General features: G+C 43.2%; 1 pseudogene; it reads right to left on the reverse strand.

Annotated features, from left to right (window-relative positions):
* Positions 1-263: 263 nt before the first annotated feature.
* Positions 264-8,432, reverse strand: LOC142832714 (RNA-binding protein EWS-like; annotated as a pseudogene).
* Between the last annotated feature and the right edge of the window lie 2,846 nt (positions 8,433-11,278).

Genomic DNA, 11,278 nt, shown 5'->3' on the forward strand with positions numbered 1-11,278 from the left:
TCGGTTCTCCACAATGATACTGAGCATGCTCACAAGGGGTTCCCATTGTTAAGTCTTAAAACAAGCAACTTTAAAAGAAAAAAACTCAGTAAACTACCATTTAACTTGTTTTAATGTTTTTCGACAAATGGTGAAAATACTAAAGTACACACAGTAATAATCATGACTTTGTGGCCCACATTATAAATGTGAAATTCTAAATTTAAAACGTTTTCTGGTTTTAAAAAATAAATCTGGTCCTCCATGCAGCTCTGCAGGTCTTGCTAGTAGGGCTGGTCTCTAAGTGCCTGACTGTTCTTACCTTTATCCATTTACGCAGGTCCTCCAGGTCCACGTGATCTTCAAACCATCTGTTCCAACAATGGTCCAGGAGGGCCCACAGAACCATGTCATGTTCCTCCAAAAAAGCTAACTCGGTCCAAGATTCTGACAACTCTGAAACCATATGTGCCTCCACCAGTGCTACCTCGCGTCATTCGTGCAGGACCACCACGGTCCATAAGTCCGACTCATCCTCGCTGCATACCACCAGGGCAGCCTAACCAGGTGAAAACAGAGAGCCACCTTGTGAAGGTTATTCTCTGCCCACCCCTACACACAAACACACACACACACACACACACACACACAGAGACACACACAGAGAGTCACACACACACACACAAAGCTGAGCAGGTTCTCAAACTCTGGGCTTTGAATCAGACAGAAAGGATGCAAAGGGTACACAATAACAGTAGTTACAGTGATAAAATTTCGCTGAGCAAACAAATATTTGGGACTCTAAATCAAGACCCTGCCATTAACAGATAAGTTCTTATATAGTGAATAAAACTTAGTGATATTTTAATGAAAACTTACATCTCAAACTTTCCTTAAAGGTTGAAGAAACCAAGAAAGAAGAATTTCATCCTGCCAAGGAAGACGATGGCATTGTGCCACTTCCTACCGCCAACACTGTATTATATTCATCTGAAGGTACAAGTCACAGAGGTGACACTCTTCAGGATTCTAAGAAAATTACACTTCACGACACCACAATGGATCACACACGTTCTTTAGGACTTACACTGGGCATGCAAGGGGGAGACCACATGCTGACTCTGAGCTTCCTCCTGGTAGCCGCACTGGTGGCACCATGAACCCTCTGCAGCATTATTTTTTTGACAGTTAAAAAAAAATGGACTGTATTGAAAACAATCACAACCATGAAATTTGTTACAAGTAGGGGCCCTCTCGGTTCTCCACAATGATACTGAGCATGCTCACAAGGGGTTCCCATTGTTAAGTCTTAAAACAAGCAACTTTAAAAGAAAAAAACTCAGTAAACTTCCATTTAACTTGTTTTAATGTTTTTCGACAAATGGTGAAAATACTAAAGTACACACAGTAATAATCATGACTTTGTGGCCCACATTATAAATGTGAAATTCTAAATTTAAAACATTTTGTGGTTTTAAAAAATAAATCTGGTCCTCCATGCAGCTCTGCACGTCTTGCTAGTAGGGCCGGTCTCTAAGTGCCTGACTGTTCTTACCTTTATCCATTTACGCAGGTCCTCCAGGTCCACGTGATCTTCAAACCATCTGTTCCAACAATGTTCCAGGAGGGCCCACAGAACCATGTCATGTTCCTCCAAAAAAGCTAACTCGGTCCAAGATTCTGACAACTCTGAAACCATATGTGCCTCCACCAGTGCTACCTCGCGTCATTCGTGCAGGACCACAACAGTCCATAAGTCCAACTCATCCTCGCTGCATACCTCCAGGGCAGCCTAACCAGGTGAAAACAGAGAGCCACCTTGTGAAGGTTATTCTCTGCCCACCCCTACACACAAACACACACACACACACACACACACACAGAGAGACACACACAGAGAGTCACACACACACACACAAAGCTGAGCAGGTTCTCAAACTCTGGGCTTTGAATCAGACAGAAAGGATGCAAAGGGTACACAATAACAGTAGTTACAGTGATAAAATTTCGCTGAGCAAACAAATATTTGGGACTCTAAATCAAGACCCTGCCATTAACAGATAAGTTCTTATATAGTGAATAAAACTTAGTGATATTTTAATGAAAACTTACATCTCAAACTTTCCTTAAAGGTTGAAGAAACCAAGAAAGAAGAATTTCATCCTGCCAAGGAAGACGATGGCATTGTGCCCCTTCCTACCGCCAATACTGAATTATATTCATCTGAAGGTACAAGTCACAGAGGTGACACTCTTCAGGATTCTAAAAAAATTACACTTCATGACACCACAATGGATCACACACATTCTTTAGGACTTACACTGGGCATGCAAGGGGGAGACCACATGCTGACTCTGAGCTTCCTCCTGGTAGCCGCACTGGTGGCACCATGAACCCTCTGCAGCATTATTTTTTTGACAGTTAAAAAAAAATGGACTGTATTGAAAACAATCACAACCATGAAATTTGTTACAAGTAGGGGCCCTCTCGGTTCTCCACAATGATACTGAGCATGCTCACAAGGGGTTCCCATTGTTAAGTCCTAAAACAAGCAACTTTAAAAGAAAAAAAACTCAGTAAACTTCCATTTAACTTATTTTAATGTTTTTCGACAAATGGTGAAAATACTAAAGTACACAGAGTAATAATCATGACTTTGTGGCCCACATTATAAATGTGAAATTCTAAATTTAAAACATTTTCTGGTTTTAAAAAATAAATCTGGTCCTCCATGCAGCTCTGCACGTCTTGCTAGTAGCGCTGGTCTCTAAGTGCCTGACTGTTCTTACCTTTATCCATTTACGCAGGTCCTCCTGGTCCACGTGATCTTCAAACCATCTGTTCCAACAATGTTCCAGGAGGGCCCACAGAACCATGTCATGTTCCTCCAAAAAAGTTAACTCGGTCCAAGATTCTGACAACTCTGAAACCATATGTGCCTCCACCAGTGCTACCTCGAGTCATTCGTGCAGGACCACCACACTCCATAAGTCCGACTCATCCTCGCTGCATACCACCAGGGCAGCCTAACCAGGTGAAAACATAGAGCCACCTAGTGAAGGTTATTCTCTGCCCACCCCTACACACACACACACATACACACAAACACAGAGACATACACACACACACACAGAGACATAAAGCTGAGCAGGTCCCCTTTTAAGGTTCTCAAACTCTGGGCTTTGAATCAGACAGAAAGGATGCAAGGGGTACACAATAACAGTAGTTACAGTGAAAAAATTTCGTTGAGGAAACAAATATTTGGGACTGTAAATCAAGACCTTGCCATTATCAGATAAGTTCTTCTAAAGTGAATAAAACTTAGTGATATTTTAATGAAAACTTAAATCTCAAACTTTCCTTAAAGGTTGAAGAAACCAAGAAAGAAGAATTTCATCCTGCCAAGGAAGACGATGGCATTGTGCCCCTTCCTACCGCCAACACTGTATTATATTCATCTGAAGGTACAAGTCACAGAGGTGACACTCTTCAGGATTCTAAGAAAATTACACTTCACGACACCACAATGGATCACACACGTTCTTTAGGACTTACACTGGGCATGCAAGGGGGAGACCACATGCTGACTCTGAGCTTCCTCCTGGTAGCCGCACTGGTGGCACCATGAACCCTCTGCAGCATTATTTTTTTGACCGTTAAAAAAAATGGACTGTATTGAAAACAATCACAACCATGAAATTTGTTACAAGTAGGGGCCCTCTCGGTTCTCCACAATGATACTGAGCATGCTCACAAGGGGTTCCCATTGTTAAGTCCTAAAACAAGCAACTTTAAAAGAAAAAAAACTCAGTAAACTTCCATTTAACTTGTTTTAATGTTTTTCGACAAATGGTGAAAATACTAAAGTACACACAGTAATAATCATGACTTTGTGGCCCACATTATAAATGTGAAATTCTAAATTTAAAACATTTTGTGGTTTTAAAAAATAAATCTGGTCCTCCATGCAGCTCTGCACGTCTTGCTAGTAGGGCCGGTCTCTAAGTGCCTGACTGTTCTTACCTTTATCCATTTACGCAGGTCCTCCAGGTCCACGTGATCTTCAAACCATCTGTTCCAACAATGGTCCAGGAGGGCCCACAGAACCATGTCATGTTCCTCCAAAAAAGTTAACTCGGTCCAAGATTCTGACAACTCTGAAACCATATGTGCCTCCACCAGTGCTACCTCGCGTCATTCGTGCAGGACCACCACAGTCCATAAGTCCTACTCATCCTCGCTGCATACCTCCAGGGCAGCCTAACCAGGTGAAAACAGAGAGCCACCTTGTAAAGGTTATTCTCTGCCCACCCCTACACACAAACACACACACACACACACACACACACACACACAGAGAGAGAGAGAGAGAGAGAGAGACACACACACAAAGCTGAGCAGGTTCTCAAACTCTGGGCTTTGAATCAGACAGAAAGGATGCAAATGTTACACAAAAACAGTAGTTACAGTGATAAAATTTCGCTGAGCAAACAAATATTTGGGACTGTAAATCAAGACCCTGCCATTAACACATAAGTTCTTCTAAAGTGAATAAAACTTAGTGATATTTTAATGAAAACTTACATCTCAAACTTTCCTTAAAGGTTGAAGAAACCAAGAAAGAAGAATTTCATCCTGCCAAGGATGACGATGGCATTGTGCCCCTTCCTACAGCCAACACTGAATTATATTCATCTGAAGGTACAAGTCACAGAGGTGACACTCTTCAGCATTCTAAGAAAATTACTCTTCAGGACACCACAATGGATCACACACGTTCTTTAGGACCTAAACTGGGCATGCAAGGGGGAGACCACATGCTGACTCTGAGCTTCCTCCTGGTAGCCACACTGGAGACACCATGTACCCTCTTCAGCATTATTTATTTGACAGTTAAAAAAAAAATTGGAATGTATTTGAAAACAATCACAACCATGAAATTTGTTACAAGTAGGGGCCCTCTCGGTTCTCCACAATGATACTGAGCATGCTCACAAGGGGTTCCCATTGTTAAGTCTTAAAACAAGCAACTTTAAAGGAAAAAACTCAGTAAACTACCATTTAACTTGTTTCAATGTTTTTCGACAAATGGTGAAAATACTAAAGTACACACAGTAATAATCATGACGTTGTGGCCCACATTATAAATGTGAAATTCTAAATTTAAAACATTTTCTGGTTTTAAAAAATAAATCTGGTCATCCATGCAGCTCTGCAGGTCTTGCTAGTAGGGCTGGTCTCTAAGTGCCTGACTGTTCTTACCTTTATCCATTTACGCACGTCCTCCAGGTCCACGTGATCTTCAAACCATCTGTTCCAACAATGTTCCAGGAGGGCCCACAGAACCATGTCATGTTCCTCCAAAAAAGCTAACTCGGTCCAAGATTCTGACAACTCTGAAACCATATGTGCCTCCACCAGTGCTACCTCGCGTCATTCGTGCAGGACCACCACAGTCCATAAGTCCAACTCATCCTCGCTGCATACCTCCAGGGCAGCCTAACCAGGTGAAAACAGAGAGCCACCTTGTAAAGGTTATTCTCTGCCCACCCCTACACACACACACACACACACACACACACACACACACACACACACAAACACAGAGACATACACACACACACACAGAGACACAAAGCTGAGCAGGTCCCCTTTTAAGGTTCTCAAACTCTGGGCTTTGAATCAGACAGAAAGGATGCAAAGGGTACACAATAACAGTAGTTACAGTGATAAAATTTCGCTGAGCAAACAAATATTTGGGACTGTAAATCAAGACCCTGCCATTATCAGATAAGTTCTTCTAAAGTGAATAAAACTTAGTGATATTTTAATGAAAACTTACATCTCAAACTTTCCTTAAAGGTTGAAGAAACCAAGAAAGAAGAATTTCATCCTGCCAAGGATGACGATGGCATTGTGCCCCTTCCTACCGCCAACACTGAATTATATTCATCTGAAGGTACAAGTCACAGAGGTGACACTCTTCAGCATTCTAAGAAAATTACACTTCACGACACCACAATGGATCACACACGTTCTTTAGGACTTACACTGGGCATGCAAGGGGGAGACCACATGCTGACTCTGAGCTTCCTCCTGGTAGCCACACTGGAGACACCATGTACCCTCTTCAGCATTATTTATTTGACAGTTAAAAAAAAAATTGGAATGTATTTGAAAACAATCACAACCATGAAATTTGTTACAAGTAGGGGCCCTCTCGGTTCTCCACAATGATACTGAGCATGCTCACAAGGGGTTCCCATTGTTAAGTCTTAAAACAAGCAACTTTAAAAGAAAAAAACTCAGTAAACTTCCATTTAACTTCTTTTAATGTTTTTCGACAAATGGTGAAAATACTAAAGTACACACAGTAATAATCATGACTTTGTGGCCCACATTATAAATGTGGAATTCTAAATTTAAAACATTTTCTGGTTTTAAAAAATAAATCTGGTCATCCATGCAGCTCTGCATGTCTTTCTAGTAGGGCGGTCTCTAAGTGCCTGACTGTTCTCACCATTATCCATTTACGCAGGTCTTCCAGGTCCACATCTTCTTCATTCCTTCTGTTCCAACCATGGTCCAGGAGGGCCCACAGGACCATGTCATGTTCCTCCACCAAAGCTAACTCGGTCCAAGATTCACACAACTCTGAATTCATATGTGCCTCCACCACTGCTACCTCGAAATAGTTCTCTAGGACCACCACGGTCCATATTGACACCTTGTCTTCCCTGCATGCCACCACTGCCTCCTTGGCCACTATCACATTCCGGCGGTTGAAAGGGTTGCAGGAGGAAGCCCTCAGGTTTTTGGCCTTACCCTGGTTGCATTCTGTTCTCCTGTTCATTTTCTGTGTTCCTCATCCCTGCATGGGACACGGCCAATCTCTTGCTCAGTGCTGGACATTTTCTCCTCCACTAGGGGGTCCCTAAGTAGCCCCAGGGTTTTTTTTGGGGTAGCCTCTTTGTCTCCTCCAATGCCTCCCATGCATCCCATGGGTCCTTTGCGGCCTCTTGGGCTATTATGACCTCCACGGGGCAGTGGTGGCACCTCTCTCCCCTCATGAGGTGTCATGGCACTCCACATCCTGTTCTTTGGAGGCTTCTTTCGCGCAAGAGAAGCTTGATGTATTCTTCCTTGAAAATCTTTTCCATCAAACCATTCCACAGCAGCCTTGGCAGCTGGCAGATCTTCATAGGCCACCGTGGCGTCCCTTTTAGGCTTTCCTCTCTCCTTATCCAAATAGATGTGGATCAATGGATGCCCAGTTCTCTTTTTCATCTTAACAACCCCACACTTCTTATCGAAGTCTGCCAGATCATCCAGATTCACATTGTCATTTAAACCTTGCACATAAATTGCACTGTTGTCAGAATCCTCATCAGGATCTATAGGAAGGCCTAGATCAGGACCTGGTCCTTCATCCATGGGTCCACCGGGCTTATTGATGCCACCTTGCTCTCTAGAGCCCATTCCACCGCGTCCTCCTCCACGCCCACCTCTGCTCATGCCTCCATGATTAAATCCCCTTCTTCTCCTCTCCCAGTTTTCAGGGCCACTCATGCTCTGGTTCTCTCCTGGTTGGAAAATCCCCCAGACTCCTGCCCCCAACACCATGTGGTGTGGTCCTGTCGGAATGAACTCTGCTCCCCGTAGCTGCTGCTCTGTTGGCTATATTGACTTGGAGCCTGGCTGTAGGATCCAGTCTGAGGGGGGTAACTAGTGGGAGGCTGCTGCCCATAGCTGCCTTGTTGACCATAGCTACTCTGTTGTCTATAGTTGCTCGGTTGCCCATAGATGTTCTGTTGAGATTAACTTCTCTGATCATAACTAGTTGGCTGTGAAGAGGAAGATAGGATATGGTAGCATAAGATGTGTAGGAGGATAGGGTGGAGGTGCAGTGACTGGCTGCATGGGGTAGCTCCCAGGTGCTTTGGATTACTCTGTCCATACTCTAGGATGGGCTGGTTATAAACCCCTGTGTTAGATTGAGGTTGACTAGTCTCAGTGGGCTCGTTTGCATCTTGTGGTCTTGCAGGTGCAGCGGCGGCTGCTGTCTGCTGGCCATAGGCTGGGTAGGCAGGCTGGGTGCCATATGCAGACTGAGCTGCACAAGAGGCTTGGTTTGTGGTGACTGGAGCAGTGGTGGTGTCATGAGCACCAGTGGCACATCCTTGAACAGTCTGGCTGTATGCCTGGGGGCAGTTGGAGTGGTATCACCAGTGGGAGGCTGTCCATAAGAAGTCACATATGCAGTCTGCCTGTAGGTGGCAGTGCTCTGAGCTGATATCAGTAGGCTGTCCATAAGTTCCATGGCTTTGTTTCCCATAGGCCTGGGTGGTCTGTGCATATCGTTGAGTTGGCTGGGCTGTGTAAGCACTGTAGCCCTACTGGGCTGCAGCTTGGCTGTAGGTACTGTAATCTGTGGACGCCATTTTCTCTCCTTCCTCCTCGTTCTCTCTTCCTTGGCAACATTCTGACCCTGTTCTTGAAACTTGCTTCTAAGAGAACACAAGTGTGATAGCTTCACTACTAATCAGGAATCTGCTCTTTTTCATGTCTCAGGTGATGCTTTCGACCCTCAGAGTGCTAATGAATATTTCAGTGCTACCAGTCCAGCTGAACACACCCACTATGCAACTCACTCCAAGGTTCTGCCACTTTGGGAAGCTACAATGGCACTGCTGATGTTAACCACCGGAATATGGTTTCTGAGATTTGTAACAACAGTGATGATGTGTGTATTCAACCTAATTTAACATGTGGCATGCATTAAAATGAGTTTAACAAGGTAAGTTAGACCACAGCAGTGGTTTAAAATAGATGATGACTTATTCACTAGAAATCCAATTCTCTTTGGCACCAATACATATCATAAATTTTGTGCTATATATAGGACTCTTCAGCCATTACCTAAAACTAGAAAATATGCTTATCTTTTCTAATCATATTGAAAATACATCTAACATGAAACTTGTGTTGTCTGAATGGCTAAGCAGAGAAATGTAACTGTTAGATATTAGTTTCTGTTTTTCTCTGTCCATAAACTGTGACTTATGTGGATAGCATCATTTTGGAAATAAACACCCCCAAAGAAGCCACATGTGAGAATAAAACCAATGAAATAAGGCTCCACATTGTCACCACTTCTCAAATACAATGGCATTCCTTGTGACATGACACTACATAAGATTCTACTGGTGATGCCTCTGCTACTGCTCATCCTGACGCTGCCACCAATGATGTTCTTGATACTACTGATAATTCTTGCTCTTCTTTTTAGTTGCTGCTGAAGCCTATGAGGAACTACTATCAGCAATATAAATTTTCTAAAATATTCCTGAAATTGTCAAAGTTTAATGTTAATATTTCTTGACACAGTATATACTGATTTTAGTATATAAGGTTTTTCATTAAAATGTTTTAAAAATATTTTAAACTGTTTCTTGGTATTGTACAAACTGTTGACATGATGTCTTGGTGACATGTTTAAGGAGAAAGCTTCTATAATACCTATCAGAGATAGAACAGATAGTGGCATATCAAATCAGACAGACCACGAACAGATGTTGGCTGAACACCTGACTATGAAAGAAGAAAAAGGAGAGGCAGAGGGAGAGAGACAGAGGAGGAGACACAGAAAGAGGGAGAGGAACATAGAGACAGGGGGAGACAGAGAGATAGGTTTAGAAAGAGAATGAGAAGCTGGGGTAGGGATTCTTCTGAACTAGAGGAAGGTTAGGGGAGGGCAGGAGGGTAGAAGATCTAGAACACTAGCATGGACTTTGAACTGTACAGCAGGTACTTGTGCTACTGAAGGAGCCTGGAGGCCGGCCTGTACCTTATTATGGTAATAGACACCACAGGCAGCCAATATTCCCTACTTCCAGTGATAAGAGAAATGACACCTTTGGGTAGAGGAACTAACTTCACAAGTTTTTAAGGGATGTTGGCTTTTATCTATCCTCCAAAATATCCTCCAAAGTCCAGGTTGAGCCCGTTTCTGGGTATCTGAGACTGCCATTACAGTTTGGGAACTGGAGTTCAATAATAGGCATCAATGAATTTTAGTGGATTTTCTAAGTCACAGACCAGCCTTGTTGAGGTTTCCATACTCAACTCTAACATAAGTAAAAAGCACCACCCAAACTACTCTATTGGCCTTAAAATCCAAAGAGTTAAAGTGTGGCTTCTTATGTGAATTTCCTTTTCCTGTATTTTTATGGCATTCCATCCCCCAGCACACATTAAGAAAAGTCCCTCACTGAGGGTGGGGCCTTAAGAACCCCTTCCTGTGTGTGATGATCATTGTGTCCTTGACACCATTTTACAGAAACCACCTACAACCTCTGCCTCTCTCTTCCAGAGTAGTCCCTGAGCCTTGGAGGGTGTTGTAGGTCAGATGTCTTGCTGAGGTCTGAGAACTGCACAGTTTTGCTTTCTCTAAACTTCAGCCAGGTGTGAGTCTATGCATTCACCAGAGCCCATTGACTAAAGAAACGTTTCTCATTACGGATCACAGTTGCTTGATGCTCACCTTACTAGACCTGGATGGAGGTGGGTGGGCCTTGGACTTCCCACAGGGCAGGGAACCCTGATTGCTCTTTGGGCTGAAGAGGGAGAGGGACTTGATTGGGGGAGGGGGAGGGAAATGGGAGGCGGTGGCGGGGAAGAGACAGAAATCATTAATAAATAAGGAAATTAATTAACATAAAAAAGTTGCTCAAATGTATAGGTGTCAGCAAGAGTACGTAGAAGGCAGCTTGATTCTACGTAAGTTTAACAAAACAACTGCAGAGGGCCTGTTGTGTGGATTCAACACATCAGTGATTAACTCAGGGTCACCAATACTTCTTCAGTGTGGCATTAAGGAAAGAAATAAAAGCACTTCCACTGGGATTCATTTCCAGATTTGAATTTTCTACATGTTCCCTGTCTTCCCTTCTTTGTCTGTTGCATGAATCTAAATCTGTGCCTTTCTGAAGAAGTCTGCCTGTCCCTGTGCTTGTTCTCCTGTCTGAGTCTATGTCTGTCCCTACATCTGTCCCTGTGTGTAAATGTGTGTGTCTGCCCCTTTTGTTTCTCACTCTTTTATTGAATTTCCCCATAAGAATCACCCGGGGAAGGAGTGGGATACTTTACAGAATCATTTGTGGAGTCTTACAAGGGATGAAGGTAATAATTGCAACTGATCCCAACTCACCCAGACAACAAAAAACATTACAAACACCGTGTTTGCCCAGTACTGCTGCTGTGTTCAATTGTTTTGGTGGATATTCATTTGAGTGTTTTC

Source organism: Microtus pennsylvanicus, chromosome 12, assembly GCF_037038515.1.
Source record: "Microtus pennsylvanicus isolate mMicPen1 chromosome 12, mMicPen1.hap1, whole genome shotgun sequence".
Classification (NCBI taxonomy): Eukaryota; Metazoa; Chordata; class Mammalia; order Rodentia; family Cricetidae; genus Microtus; species Microtus pennsylvanicus.